Source organism: Pundamilia nyererei, unplaced genomic scaffold (genome assembly GCF_000239375.1).
Source record: "Pundamilia nyererei isolate P.nyererei 1_Seehausen unplaced genomic scaffold, PunNye1.0 scaffold00043, whole genome shotgun sequence".
NCBI lineage: Eukaryota > Metazoa > Chordata > Actinopteri > Cichliformes > Cichlidae > Pundamilia > Pundamilia nyererei.
Genome location: NW_005187444.1, coordinates 274,230 through 290,544, shown reverse-complemented (window position 1 = coordinate 290,544; position 16,315 = coordinate 274,230). Strand labels below are relative to the sequence as shown.

The window sequence follows — 16,315 nt, the reverse complement described above, 5'->3', positions numbered from 1 at the left end:
TTCGCGGAAAATGTAGTTTTTTACTTGTAGGCCTTAAAAACCTATACTGGTGTTTTTATAAGTCATGTTTGACGTTTCTGAATAGTTTCTGTGATGCTTAGAACTCGAATTGCACTGCTGAAAATAGTTTATTTTGATGCGCATGCTGTTTTCTTTGCAAATTTGAATCATAGGATTGTTTTTTTGTTTTTCCTGCAGTATATAAAAATTGCTTTATCTCCAAAATAAAACTATGAAGACACTCAAAATAAATCTCCTGTTGTTGTAAACTATTTTTTGCATTTAAAGCTTTGAGGGATAAACCTCTTAAATTTCTCCAAGTAGAAATATATGTAAAAAAACAAAAACAAAAATGATTTTCAATTTTTTTTGTAGTTTATTGCACTTTTTTGCAATTAATGTAGTTACTATGGACTTAATGCATACATATTATTAAAATATGGGCTATAACAGTTGTATTGATGTATAGCAACTTGAAATGCTCCCAATGGCACTACAACATGTAAAAAAATAATATAAGCTCTGGCGGACTTGGTTCTATAGTAGGTCTTAAAGGGTTAAATAAATATCGTCAAATAATCGTGATCTCAATTTCAGTGAAAATAATCGTGATTATCATTTTTGCCATAATCGAGCAGCCCTAATAGGTGGTATGTGTAACATCCACATGGATGACAGAATCCAAGGTTTCCCAGAAGAACATTCCCCAAAGCATCTCACTACCTGGTGCCAGGTGCCATCCATGTGATGTAAAAGAAAATGAGATTCATCAGACCAAGCCATCTTCTTCTGTTGTTCCATGGTTTAGCATACTCACCTGCCATTGTTGGTGGTTTCAGCGGTACACAGGGCCCAACATGGGAACCCCGACTGGTCTGCGGCCCCACACACAACAAAATGTGATGCTCTGTGAATTCTGACACCTTTCTGTCAGAACCAGCATGAACTTTTTCATCAATCTGAGCTACAGTAGCTCGTTTTTTTGGATCGGACCACATGGGCCAACCTTTACTCCCAAATTCCGTCTGTTTTTCTTGCCTGCCCATGACCCTGCCCCTGGTTCAACACTATTCCTTCCTTAGAGCACTTTTGATAGATACTAACCACTACAGACTAGGAACACCTCACAAGAGCTGCAGCTTTGAAGATGTTCTGACCCAGTCAACTAGGCATCACAGTTTGACTCTTTTTAAACTTGAACAAATCCTTCATATGTCCATTTTTCCTCCTTCTAACACATCAACTATGAGAACAAAATGTTTATTTGCTCCCTGATGTAGCAGTGTTATTCACTTCACCTGTCAATGATGATGATGTTATCCCTGATCTGCGAGAAAAATATAAACGTCTTGATGTCAAATACATACAGTGTGTTTTATATTTTGGTTGAGATGCAGCTTAGGCATGAAGTCAGTTTAAATAATGGAAAATATAGGCCTGTCTCTTTAAAATCAATAACTGCAAACTTCTTTGATCTCCAACTGAAGAGGGAAAGCAAGATTGTTGTCATAATAATGATTGCCATCGAAATAATATTGACTGAGGGTCGACCTCCACCATTAATGCTTCCAGTCAAAAAATCTGTATTAAAGAGATTTACACAAAGCAGATAGTTTGGAGATCATTGATTCTCTCTGCAAAGTTAACTGTCAGTGTCAAGATTTGTAACTGCAGGCCACGCTGGCAATTTAAGTGAATAGCCAGAGGCAAACTAAAGTATTTAAATGAATATGAAACTTTTGTCAGAGTGATAAAAGCTCCTGCATTGATCACAAATTCTCATTGATCGTGAAAGAAGGTTCCACGTCTGCTGTGAAAGAAGTAAATTCCTCTGTTGCACCTCATAAATGCTAATATTATGATTGTTTCCTTCGTGTGTCACAAGGTAATAACTTTCCCTCCATGGATTGATAGTCTGTCCCCTTTCTTTAGAAATGGTGTGTGTTACCTCTTGCCAGGAGGCCCACAGAGCCAAATCTGTCTTCTCATGCCAAATGGCCAAAGTGAAATTAGATTTTAGAGCTTGGCAGGGATACAGGGGAGAAACTATTTTAGAAGAGAAAAGTGGGACAGGGTTAAAAAAATTGTCCAGAAATATAATATCTCATTCAGTATCCCATCAAGGTGAAAAAAATAACTATAACTTTGATATAAATATAAATAACTTTGAGTGAAATAAGATATAGTCTAGAGTAAGCGTTACAAAAAAGTGAAAGTGATTTCAGAACTATGACCAGTCTATAGAGCAGAGCAGGAATGATTGCAGTTGTATTCAAGGAGAGCGCTTTCATGAAGGAAGATGAGGCAAGTAGCTTACACAGATGTTACTGTCATAGATTATGTCTATGATATAGATTAATGCAAGTCTGATTTTGATGGTGATATTACATCTAGTAAGTAGAACAGTAAATAAGCATGACTGTGACAAGCTTTCCTCCCCTATTTACCAACTTTTTCTTCACCCTGTCCTAGTTTAATAGAAATACCCCCTACTCCCACTCCGTTTACTCACCTGCTACTGTTTGGATAGCCCAGGTTGAACTTGTCAAGAACACCATACTGTAAGGATCAGTATTTTGAGGGTTTAACAAGGAAGACTAAATGGAAAACTAACATCAAAAATAGCGGCAGGCTTATATTTGAGAGATATCGTGGTGCATGGGGCATGCCTAATTTCCTCATTAATTCAGTTCAAGGATCATTAGTCGCAGTTCTGTGCTAAATGTAGAAGCAGCAGCTCACTCGCCAGCTTTGTTTTCTTCACGCAGATACGCATTTGACTTAGTATCTGTGGCTTGTAGCGCTTTGCTGTATTTTCTCACGTTTTTGTCAGGAGTAAAGTGCCAATGCAGCGTCTAGAAGTGTGACTCACCTATTAAAGAGTCAATTTCAAACGATTATGGTCATATGACAGCTCTTAAGCTCATCATGACTTTTAAATGGGTAAAAATTTACCGCAGTCCACGGTGGCGTTGTTATGAATCCCCCCACCAAAAACCTGTCAGGTTGCAATGTGATCTGGCTTTTAAAGCCTTCATCGCCTGATCCGTGGTTCAGGCTGTGGCGTCCTGTTGCTGCATGTTTCTTACAAGCTCAGCTGTTGATGGAATGCAAGGCTGGTAGAGTTGAAATATTTTCTCTGCAGACTGGCATTCATGTGTGAGCAGCATCAGAGTGCATCACTCCAGGCTCAGAATGAGCATATACAGGGGCTTTAGCAATGTTCTAACAAAGGTAGTGGTATAAGTTGTTTGCAACTTATCCAACTTTAGACTTATAAGTTGGATAATATAATGATCTGAGGCAGTATTTTTAAAGTGCTTATCCTTTGTATACTAATGTAATACTAAAAATGAATGAGAAGACAGCGTTCTTAGCTAGCCTGTCTATCGTCTTGACGTAAACACATGTAATGCGATTTTCTTTTACTCTGTTTGCCTACAGCACGGCTCAAATTCATGATCCTGCTCTTGCTGATCAGCAGCATAACTACTACTTACTTGTCTCGTTATTTGGTACCTTGTGAGTGTTACGAATTACACTTCAAAGAGCTAATTTGGGCCTGACAGCCTAAAAATAGAAGTGAGCAGCACAGGGCTATAAAAACACAGCAGGGCTTGCCTTTGCTCACTTTTATAATGACTTCATTTCTATGCATTGGAAGCAGCACTGATGGATTTTGATGTCTTGCTGCTTCTTGTGAGGGCTCAGTCATCACATTTCTAGCGCTCATCATAAGGGTGAAGTATTCTGCTTGGAGGCAGCCATGTGACTTTTTAATGAGCATTCAGAAAGTGACATAATGACGCGCCTTCTCAGTGCTTTTCACCTCAGCTGTCGTCCTTCTCCCTTTTATGGAATAAATATCCATTCCTGTTTAAATGTCACAGGCAGACTGAGTTTTTATGGCATGAAGAATTCCGAGTGATAGCAGAGATTATGCATTACTCCATTTATTAAACTCACACTGCAAACTTGGCACTTTTCAGCAAGATTAGTTTGAGTTTGTTTGTGCTTTGGAACATTTGCATCTCCACAATTACCTCTCTGTTTTAGCAGACCCGCTCTAATCTTAACCATTTATTTTTGTGATTCATTATTTGACTATTGTGGAACCGGTGATTCTAAATTGCCCATAGGTGTGAATGTGAGTGCAAATGGTTGTCTGAGTCTCTGTGTTAGCCCTGCGTCAGATTGGCAACCTGTCCAGGCTGCATCCTGCCCTCCTGCCCAGTGGTAGTTGGGATAGGCTCAAGCACCCCCCATGACCCTGATAAGCATAAGCGGAAGAGAATGGATGGATGAATATTTGACTATTGTGAAAGTGTTGTCTCAACCCCACATTTCCAGACACTCAGAGGAGGAAGTCTGGCCAAATGATGACATGAGGGAAGTCTGGCTTACCTTTCTCCAGTTATGAAACTTAAATGTCCCGAATCATTTTTGATCAAACACAAACTGATACTGTGATGTTAGTCAATCTGTGTCAGTTTCTTAAGAGTAATAAATAATAGTCGTTAGTGGTAACTTTCGTGAATATGAATATTTCTCTCACTGTAATTTGAAGCAGTTTTTAGAAGAACTTTTGACAGAACATGGCATTTTCCAGAGGCTACAAGTGTGTTGTGGTGACTCTGCCTTTTCTAGCCACCTAAAAGTGAAACACCAATGCACTGCATGGTGGAATTAAAGTGGAATTTTCTTTTCTCCTACTGGGAAAATATGCACTCCAGCACTTCTGAGGAGTTTGAATTGAGCATTTACGGTCAGTTGTGCAGGTGTGCCGGGTGCAATTTGCTAAACCATCACAAAATTAGCATTGAGTAGTTTATTGATGCAGATTTCATTTTCTTTTTGCCATGTGTTACTTTAATATGGATCCTACAACCAGTTTTATAATAGAGGGCGAAGATCTGCACATCTAGGACAATATGTCTTTTATGGCGCATATAACAGTTCCACTTTCAGTACATCTGTTCAACTGCTTGTTAACTTAAGTAAAAAATTTGCCAATCACATGACTGTAACTCAGTGCATTTAGGCATGGTCAAGATGATCTGCTGAAGTTTAAACCGAGCATCAGAATGGGCAAGAAAAGAGATTTAGGGGACATTTTCAGGTTTGGGTTTTTTTTGTTTTCTTTTTTTTTCATTGTTGGTTCCAGACGGGCTGGTCTAAGTATTTCAGAAACTGCTGATCTTCTGGGATTTTCCCACAGACCCATCTCTAGGGTTCACAGAGAATGGTCAGAAACAAAAAAAAAAATATCCAGGATGTGGTGGAACGGGAGATTCGCCTGATGGACGTGCAGCCAGGAAATCTGCAGCAACTGTGTGATGCTATCGTGTCAAATGGTATCAAAATCTCTGAGGAATGCTTCCAGCTGAGTTGAGTCTGTGCCGCAAAGAATTAAGACACTTCTGAAATAGCTCAGAAGCAGCAAGGTGTACCTAACAAAGCCTTGCAATGAAACTATGGAGGTTCACTGCCACCCATCCTCAAGTTCCAGAGGGAAGACTATGTGTAATTAGGAAATTGAAGAAGACACATGGTGCAATACAGGCTAAATAATATGAAACAAGGCTCCTGTTCTTAAATGTCTGCACTGTACTGTGCTATGTTTTACTATTCCCCCCTCGTTTCTTCATTCCTCCGTTTGCCATTTCTTTGTATTTTTTTTAATTTTTATGTCGATTAGCTTTCTGCCCTATGTCTGTCTGCCTTTTTTGAGTCTCTTGCTCCATGTGTGTGTTTGTCTGTCTTAGTGGGCCCTTCAGAAGTTCTTATCACGTATTTGGTCTAACACAGGTCCTCAGAGACCTGCTGCAATCAGCTAGAACAGGAAGCCAACATGAGCCTGCTCTGCAGAGAGCATTATTCTGCACTTAACAATCATGACCTATTCTTCCCCTTTCCTGTTATCCCTCCCTCCCCTCTTCCTCTCGTTCACCTCTCCCGACTGTTGTTGCTTTGAGTGTTAGTATCAGTGTGAAATGTGCCCTTGTTGTGGAAGTTGAGAAGAAGGATACATTTCCAGTGACTGATTTCTCTGAAAAGTAACGGCATGTAGGAAAACAAAGTGTTTTACTAATGCGCAGAAATGAGAAATTCTGTGGGAGGGAGATCTAAACAAATCAGGAGGGTTTGACTTCAGATAATGACAGCTCGTTTACACTTTTCTGTTCTGAAGTTTTTTGTGAATAACAATACTCTGTGCATGTGCATCTTTAGTATGGGCTTGTCAGCAAGTACAGACAACAAAGCATGTGCTGGTTTTTTTGTGACAGCATGTTGCTGGCTTTTTGTAACACTGAATAATGTCACATGACTATGATGATAACATGGGTTTCAAAGCCTCTGTTATTGTCACAACAATAGGCCTACCATCCTTGTATTTTGTAGGTCCGTCTCTGTCTCTCTTTGTCCATTATCTTGTACCAAGTCATTAGCAGCAGATGCTACAAGTCCTGAAGTTTGCAAGGTGGATTCTGCATGGATTTGACTTGTTATTCAAACCTATCCCGCAGATGTCAATGATCAGGGGACTTTTAAGGAGAAGTCAACACTTTGCACTTTTTGTCATGCTCCTCCAGCCCTTTGTGAACAGTTTTTATGGTGTGACGGGGTGTATTATCTTGCTAAAAGAGGTTGCTGCTGCAATCAGGTAATGCTGGTGCCATAAAAGGAGTGTACTGTATGTGATGTCCAAAAATGTAAGATCCTGCACGGTAAAGTAAAATCCACATGAATGCCATGAACTAAGGTAAAAATATATTTCTAAGCGTGTCACCGACTTGCCTTTTTCCCCACAGTGAATAACGATGTGATCTTTTCCCAGCCTAAGCTATGCAAATGTATACCCACCTTCCACATAGTGCTTTATCAGACCAGGCCACTTGCTTTCATTTTCCTGGGTGCCTAATTCTCCGTCACTTTTTCAGTTTGTTTTTTCACGAGTCAGTCTTGATGGGTAGACTTGTATCTACTACCTGACTATAATTGTCTTGGTCCAAGATGATTCGCTTTCTCACAGCCGGTCCAGATATCGCAATTACTGTTGAGAGATACACCGGAAAAAAAAAAGGCTCTGGTCACTGATCAGAGTGTCTTTGATTGAAAGATATTACTTCTGTCTTTAAGATATATGGCTGTGGAAGTTTAGTGAACGTTGTCACCTGTGGAAGAAATTGATTCTACATGTAAATACTTTATGCAACATTGTTATTTATTGTCATTTAGTTTATGTAATTGAATTGCATTGGATTGTACGGATTCTGCACTTTTTAAATGCATATTAAATCAGATTGGGAGATCAGTGCTAATATCCATTTCTAATGCTATTCTGTTTCTAGCAGTTGAGCTGACTCTTTGATTGAGAGTCAGCTCTAACACACTTCACAAGTTTCTTTCCACACAGAACAGATGAGATCTTGAATAGCAGACAGACAGACTTCACCTCGCAGATTTGGAAAATGTTTTATCCTGCACTATTTTGGAAAGTGAATTATAACCAGACATGGAGATAAAAATATACTAAATAAAATGTGAATAAACCTTCACTCAAGACTTACTTTTGGGTGTTTTGCAGAATGTGCAGTGACATGATAGACTGTTTCCATGTTTATTGGATTGCATTTGGCAGATTCTGTATTGTATTCCGTGAGAGAGGAGGGTATAGATTTTTTCTAACCAGATAATTGATCAAATTCCAGTAAACAATGGTAATATGACAGAGGAGACAAGCTTCAGAAAATGCTTAATATTCAATTTACCAAAAAGTTGATTCTGGTCATCTGGACGTAGCGTTTTCAGTGGGAGAAATTTTTCATCACTCATCCAAGACTTCAGAAATTGTCTTACCTTTTCACGTAAATTGCCTCCTTGACTCCGCACTCAAACCAGCGTTCCTCCCTGTCCAGGATGTGTACATCCTCATCATTGAAAGAGTGTCCACTGGCCTGTAGGTGTAAATAGACTGCAGAGTCCTGGCCTGATGAGTTAGCTCTTCTGAGTTGTGCCATCCGATTACCCAAGGTTGTTTGGTTTCGCCGATGTATAAATCACGCCAATCCTTCTTGAACTTAACAGCGTACAGAGACCATCTCTGAATTGCAGAGAGGGCCTAAGTTTAAATCTTTCAATATCTTATAATGCTGTTAGTGTTGCCATTTCCAATCTCTCTGTTAATGCTACTCATGGCCAATGGTCTTGATCAATGAACAGTGGTTGTTGATCAATGCACTGACAATTAGCATATTTAATGATCAAGAAACTGACCTCACAGCATGTTGTTCGTCAGTGGTGTTAGTTTCAGTAATTGTGTAAAGGTACTGTTCATAAGGTTGGGAAACCTGCAGTCAGCTGAGACTGAAGAAGAACTTGGATGAGTGACGAAACGTTTCTCCCACTGAAAACGCTGCGTCCAGATGAACAGAATCAACTTTTGGGGATTTCCTTACCTGGATGATTAAGCATGCATTAAGACAATATTGAATTTATATTTTTGAGACAATCTCTCCTCTAGCTTAATCTTTTCAAAGTTACTCTGTACCCTTTGGATTCCCCCTCCTTTTCTCATAGGTCTCATTGTTTCCTTGAAAGATAATGGGGTTTTAAGCTGTTTCCCATTTATGCGTACTTAAACTCTGACTTTATGGTCACAGATTGGTATTGCACCATTTAATCACTCTTAGAGCTTTATGTTCTGTACTCAGGTTAGGCTATCAAATATCCCCGTCTTGAATATTTTATGACACGATGCCTTCCTCTTGCTCAGGGAAATGTGTCATCTGAGCTAATCTGTAGTCGTTGCCTTCTAACACTGTCCTTCCCCCTTAAAGCACGAGGGATTCAGTGGGTTTTGTCGCCAATGGCCATGTGAAATATTCATTTCAATTAATTTTCAGTACTCTTACTACTTTTCAGTACTACTGTACAGTGGCTTGTGTGGAGTTGAATTACCTCAAAAATGATGTACTAGTGGCATATATGAAATGTAATGCAATATAATAATTTTCTCAGTTCAGAAAAACTGAGAAAGGTTATATGAGACATGGTGTGGTAATACAAATCATGAGAATCTAAGCACAAGTATGAATTGATTTTCCTTAGAAAAATCTAAACCATTTCTGACTTAAACAAGTATTAGTGAAATCTTTCAGGGTTGCATATAGTGGCAAAAACAATTCAGTACTTTGCTGCTATCGCTTTTAGTCACCCAGCTCCCCGAGCTCAACCTCTCTGATGCAGAAGCCCTTTCTTATGCTTTGATCCTGTTAATAATTATTATCCATGGAGCTGAAGAAGAAAAGCAGAATGGAAAAGCAAAGAATGTTGCAAACTGATAGGCACATACGGGGGTTTCGGGAGGGGGTGGGTGAGGCTGGGAATGTTTTCAGGGATCGGAGTTTCAGCCCTGCGTTTTCCTTTCGCAGACATTTTCAGCGATTATGAAAAAGCAGAGAACGGCTCAAAGACGTCATCTGACGTGATCCTATGCCAAAGGGTGACATTCCTGCCACAGATAAACAGCTGTGGAACTTGAAACATATTTTTCCTGTTTTCACATACAGTGTAGAAAAAAGAATACTGTTGCTGATGCTTAAATGCGCCCTCCATACCATACCTATTCTCCTATCGCTCATGTTGTTTTTGGATGAATTCTTAGTGGCCTTGCTTTATCTCATCCACGCCGTCCATCATTGTTGGAAGATGTTTGCCTCCTGGGCTGGTTCCCTATCTGGAGTGGCTCTGGATGGGCTCAGAACAGAACTGGAATGAAGATCCCTACTGGCCTACTGGCAGCAGTGAGAAAGGAAAGCACAGGGGGTGAGAGCAAGCCAAGAAGCTCAACTGTTTCTTCGTCCTTCTCGCTCTACTGGGGTTGGAACATTTTTCCATTCCTCCATAGTTACTGCAATTCATACCAGACTGTTGATATTCATTTGTATCTTATAACATCACTTCAGCGTGTAGTTCCTGTGCCATATCATGCTCAGTGCAAGGATAGAGTACAATTAATCTGATACTTTAAATAATAATAAAAAAGATGGTTAAAATACTATAAACTACAAGACTGCTGGGCTTTTTTTTTTGTCTATAGTACTACAAGAAAGTAGTGCTAGTTCTGTGTTGATGTTATATTATAAAGTCCCCCCCTACAGAAATTGGAGGGATTATAGAGCCTGTTAGCCACAGGGAGAAAACATCTCCTGTAGTGTTAGGGTGATGAGTCTTTTTCCTCGTGTTCATTGTGTCTTACCAGGGAGCCATGAATAGGATGAGAGGAATTGTGCCTGATGCTGAGAAGTCTCTTGAGTATACTCCCCTCAGACACATCCACCAGAGTCTCTAGTTAAGCTCCAAGAAAAGAACCAGCCTTCCTGATGTGTTAAAGTCTGTTGGCATCAAATACTTACGGCCCCCTGTCTGAGCACACAGCTGCATGAAAGGCCACACTCGTCTCCACGGAGTAATACATCATATGCAACATGATCCTGCTGGGGTTGAAGGTTCTAGCCTTCTCAGTAGAGGAAGTCGACTCTGGCCCCCCTTTTATATATTTTTTAGTATTCCTCAAACCTTTACTGGGGCCATGACTGAAAAAAAAACTAAAGGGCTTCATGTTTTTACTGAGACAGAATTATTTTATACAGGAATTCTTTGGTGAAATACACCACAATAAGACAAAGAGCTGAACCTGTTATTCACAGAGTGGGTACCCCCACAGATTCCCCTTGCTGCCACTGTTGATTGACGAGACTGTAATGCAGTGGGACACACTAATCTATAACAGCATCTCACACTCCATTGGATGGAGATGTGAATTTTCAGCAGACCTGGGAATACATCACTGCCTCACCAAATCCCATCAAATCATGACTCTGGAATGTCAGAAATTGCCAAAAAAATAAATAAGAGAGATTATGAGATTCAGTCCACCCTTTCTTCTATACGCTCAAGAGAAACATGTACACATAACTAACAGAGCCAAGCCATGCCTTAGCCCCTCCCTCTTTTTTCCCTGAAATTATTGATTGATAGCTAAACCTTGTTATTCACTGTGCTGTTAAAATAGACTTTATGATCCAACAACTCAATAAAAAAAAACTGATTTATTCAGGTGGTGGGTAAGTTGCCATTGAGAAAAAGAATGTGTCATGGCTCACATCCATCACCTCTTTTATTGCTGCAACACAACATGTAAAAATGAAGTCATTATAGTGACAAATCTGTGATCGCTTGAGTCTTTCCGTCTGGAAACTGGGCAGCTGATGGTGAAGGACAGAGCGATGGATGATCCAGTTTTGCCCCCCCTCTTCAGTCTCTCTGATAAACGCACACAAACATGAAGATATATGAGGATGACGAAGCGGGAGATGTGCAAACTTGCGAGGGTGGTGATGAAAAACAGCTGTTAGGGAAGGACGGTGTTTGCGTGTGAATACACACATGACAGCAATATTTATGCAAGTAGCAGCTCCTCACATACAAACACAATGTTCGCATATGAAAGGCGGTAAACCTTAATGGCAGGTTGGCCATACATATAATGGTGTCTAACCACAGGCATTTTTCTTGGAAACCGTTTAACATCAAATATGCTCACAGGCTGGTTTACAGGACTTTGCAAAAGTCTTGAACCACTCCTTCTTTCTTAATATTTCAATTTGAAAACAGGATTTACTGAAACGTGCAAACAAAAATGGAAATGCAGCATATAAGGTGAAACAGACTTTGTACAATTCAAACATGTTGGAAAATCAATATTTGGTAGAACCACCCTTATACTTCAATACAGTCCAAACTCTCTTTGACAAGCTTTCTTGTAGTTTCTAAAGGTAGTCTTCAGGAAAAGTTTTTCAGACTTCTTGAAGGATATCCCAGAGCTCTTCTTTGGATGTTGGCTCCCGCTTGTGCGGCTCCCTGTCGAGATGATCCCACAATGCTAGTAACTGCTACCTGCTAGAAACAAAGTGCCTAAAGATGCCATTTAAAAATGGTTCATTACCGAGTTGCCTGTTATACATAGAGACAACACTGGTTTCATCCCGAGAATAAGGTGCCTTTTTTATGTTTGAATGATTCATAGGGTAAAGTTAAGTTGCTCAAAATATTAAAAAAAAAAAACATGGAAAAAGAGAGAAGAAGCAGTCAATGTCCAAAGAAAAATAGACTTTCAGAAAGCCTCGAGAACTATTGCTCAGAAGCACTTTAGCAAATGACAAAGTCTGGCTCCTCGGAAGGAAAATGTAAAGAAATGAGGTGTTCCTTAAAACTTATACTATAAAGTATTTTAGAGTATAACAGTTAGATTCAAGAGTCACTCGATATTCTGAACTTGGGAGTACATCTGCTTTAAAATATAGAAACAAAAAAATCCAGCATATTAGAACTTTGTTGTTTTAGTTTCTGTAACATTTGAAAGAAAAGGAAAAAAGGAGGTTATTGGAAGCTTTATACAGTAAAGGCAGGTCAGATTCCCTTACAAGTTTTAATCGAACAAGCATTCGTCAGGATGACATTTGATGACCCCCCTTGTACCTATAATGATAAAATGGCCAAAGACAACTTCTGATGGAAACTCAGTCATTTTATTTAATAAACAGGCCTGAAATGTGATAGAAGCACTCTGTGTTTGAACACGTTCAGAAAAAATCTTCAAAGGTTACTCCTAGTAGGCTTTCAAGGGATAATGAGTGCCGTTATCGGCTACAATGAAGAGCAATTGGAAAAAAAATATATATCACCAAGTGTTATCTTAGCCATATTTTAGTTCTTAGATCAGCAATACTTTCTTAGAGATATCTTTAATCTAATGCATGAGATAGAGGAGCGTCAGTGACCTTAAAGGCTTCAAAGGCCTCCTGCTCGATTCAGATTTTTTTTTCTCCTTTTTTTCTTCTTTTTTTGTGAGAGTGGTTAATTACTGACAACTCTGTGGCTCAATTTCATTTATAATCTTCTGTCCTACTGGCTCCATTCTTGGCTTTATCATTTTGTTTTTTATTTGCCTTCTCTGCACACCATTACTTAAGCGATCAACCTTTGAAATAAAGCCTAAGAATTGCCAAGGCTGAGTTTTACTTGGGTTTCCTCCTTTCCACTTTCAGTTTTAATATTTACGGATTATTAATCTCATGATAAAGTGCATGCCATAAAGTACATATTTCAGTGACAGCTTAAATCCTATCCACACTGTAACCCATTGTAAAAATGTCTACAGCTGTTCTAATTTCATAAAATACGTTCCAGTTTTTGTCTCTCTTTACAAACAATGCCCTTGTTGGTCCTTAGATTGATCTAAAAATTCACCCTGGCCCTTGAATATAAAAGGCATAAGGTCCAGATGTGAGCACAGATGATGGGTCCCTGTAGACCTCACCACATCAGCTGCCAACTGCACTGACATCTGCATGCAGAGTACCTTTTGTGGTCAATAGGAAATGGCCTCTTTAAGCTAAATTAGTAGCGCTGTGCCATTGAGACTAAACACTGGAAAAAGCTGGTAGGAAACTGTCTCTCTTACAAACATCATATAAATGGTGAGGAACGTTCAGTCAGAATTCTCAGCTGTTTTTGCTTTTAAAACAGTCATAGCGTCCATTTTATTTAAACTGTCTTGCAAGTCTCACAAAAATGAGTTACTGTGGAGGCAGCACTGCAAACTAGGGATTTGGGCGATGGAATATACTGATGGGTTGGGACTCTTGAGTCGCTGACGTGTTGATGGCCGTGCTGAAGACTTCCCATTCTTTTGACAATATTTGACTTGGCAAGGAACGTTGAAGTAAAAGCAACTGGTTACCTTGTCACAACCCCTAAAGAGAAACCAGTGGTAACATGATCTTAGCGTGGGTGTTTGCTTTTTGCTGATTGAGTAGACATTTTGTGTATTACTTGAAGATTGAGGGGAGTTCACTGCGCTGAGGCGGGGTCAGTGGTTATGGCCTTGCAAAGTTGAATAATTGGAGAAAATTGAGGCATAATTTTTTTTTTGCTTTTCGCTGTATTTTGCAGTGGGTGCATTGGTTAATTTCATCAGCCAGAGGTCTGACACATGTTCAGTTTTACAGTTTTACATTACTCAAGGCATGCCATGGTACTTTGGAGGAACGTTGTTAGGCCGAGGAGCCATGCTGATGCATTTCTTTGAGTTATGACAGATTTTCTTTATTATGATTGAATGTGAGAAAAACTGAAACATGTTCTTAGCATTTATTTTTCTTAAAGCTTCTCAGACTGTTTATCACCTGCTTTATACACTATAAAGAGAGTTTCTTTAAAAATATAGATATTATTTTTAAATGTTATGCAATGGTGTGCTGGTTTAACCCACTTGAAATTGAATTGCACTGTATGTAGCCTGTAAACTAAAATGAGTTTGACACCCCTGTCATAGCTGTCGGGTGGATAATCGCTTTTCTGGACCTAGAAATGAATTTTCAAATAAAAGCATGCAGATATTGTATGCTTTTATTAATATGTATACATTATACATTATTTTATTAATAATGTATATATCAAGTTTGAGGTTTTTGCCAAAGGGCCTGATGTACTTAAGGCTACTGCTTTGGAGGAAATGGGTTTCAAGTTTGACTTCGAATAATTATCCATAGCTTTGAATCATCAGAAGTTATTTTATTTTTATTCAATGTAAGGAAGACACTTTGCTATAGTTTTACTGCAAGTAATATAACAAAAAAAAGTTGCTCATACTTTGGCAGAACATTTTTAGTAGGCTTCTGAAACCTTGGGACACAGTTGCTGTCCTACCTCTGTACTCTAATCCACCGATGAAATATAAACTTGGTAAGAAAATAAATCTTATCCTGCTGCAAAGCCTTTTTTTTCCCCTTAAATTGTGCCATATTTGGAACGAAAATGCATTTATGGGTTGAGCAGCAGAGTTGAGTATGTGGGTAGCACTCATGAAAAACTTGCCAAATCTTCTCTGCCAATCCCAAACAGCTTATTATGCTACCGACTCTTGTTCTGAGCTCCTGGTGCCCCAGGTGCTGCTAATCAGGTGCCTGTGAGCATGGGCCGTACTACAGCTGTCAGTTGGTGTCTGCTCCAGGCATGTCATGCTATGATCTAGACAGGGCCTGTGCCACAGGAAAACTTCAAGCTGATTATCTGCCAAACCAAGTTGTTTTGTTGGCGTAAGTCCTAGTACCGTCTCCAAGTTCCATATAGGATCCTGTCAGACAAAGTGCATGTCCTAAGAATGAGACATCAGAAAAGGACAGTTTCCTCACCCTGTCAGCATGTAGGAATCTGCCACAACTGCCCTTCACTGTCAGTCCCATTTGCGGTGGCAAACTAAAAACATGAAGGGAAGTTATGCTCAGCAACAAGTCCAGATTCTGCCTACAGCAGCCGGATCATAGGATCAAAGTGTAGAGAAGACGCAGAGACCATTATGCTCATTCCTGCACTGATAGGGTGACAGTTTTTGGTGGAGGCAGCGTGATCGTGTGTTGACCAAGCTGGTAACGAGCATGAGGAGGTGGTGCCAGGCTGTTGTGGCTATGTATGGTTCTTCCACATGCTGCTGAGGCTTGCGTTTGTTAAATACATAAACTATAAATTGCCAGTGTTTCTTCAGGCTCCAATCTAATAAACACTAAAGAAATAGTCAAACACCGATTCCCTCACTTTTTGTCCTAAGTTCTTTTTGTTCGTTGTTATTTTGTTTCAATATGGCTTATTTAACTGACCTATTAATACATTTTATAGAAACTGAGGCGACTGGAGGTCGCCAAATTCTCAGGACACTGAAAAGTCGCACTCTTCTGCGTTACTGATTTCCTTCACTGGTTCATGTCTTTTAATATTTTATAGTACTTGTTTAGAGTGGGGAGATCACTTTCACAGTCTAGACTCATTCACTATACAAACCGTTTGGCTACTGAAACGTCTATCACATTTGTAAAACAGACCAGAGGTTGCCTATGAAGGAATCAATATCAATGTGGGGGGAAGATGACAGCTGCTCGACTCTGTCCCTGCCTGCAAAATGTAAAGGTTAAGAGGCATCATGAATTTGATAGGCCTCTTTGGGAATTCAACTCTGCTGGGAGGATCCAGCTCAGCCTCATTCTCTAATTTCTTCCCTTTTTTTTTTTTTTATCATCTTCCTGAACAACATGAGGAGTTCTTTGCTGGCCTGGAAAACGGGACCGTTGGGGACTGAATATGAATTACTTCTTCAAAGAAAAGGGGGAAAGGCCAAGTCTATCTTGCCTCTAGCTGTCATCCTCTTCATTTTTTTCCTCTACACATTTTTTCTATTTTCCACCTTCTCTTCTTT

The 16,315-nt window shown here is 39.5% G+C and overlaps 1 protein-coding gene across 3 annotated transcripts in view; it reads left to right on the top strand.

Annotated features, from left to right (window-relative positions):
* peak1 (pseudopodium-enriched atypical kinase 1) overlaps window positions 1–16,315 on the top strand; it is a 102,034-nt gene that overhangs the window by 28,240 nt on the left and 57,479 nt on the right. The window lies entirely within an intron of this gene.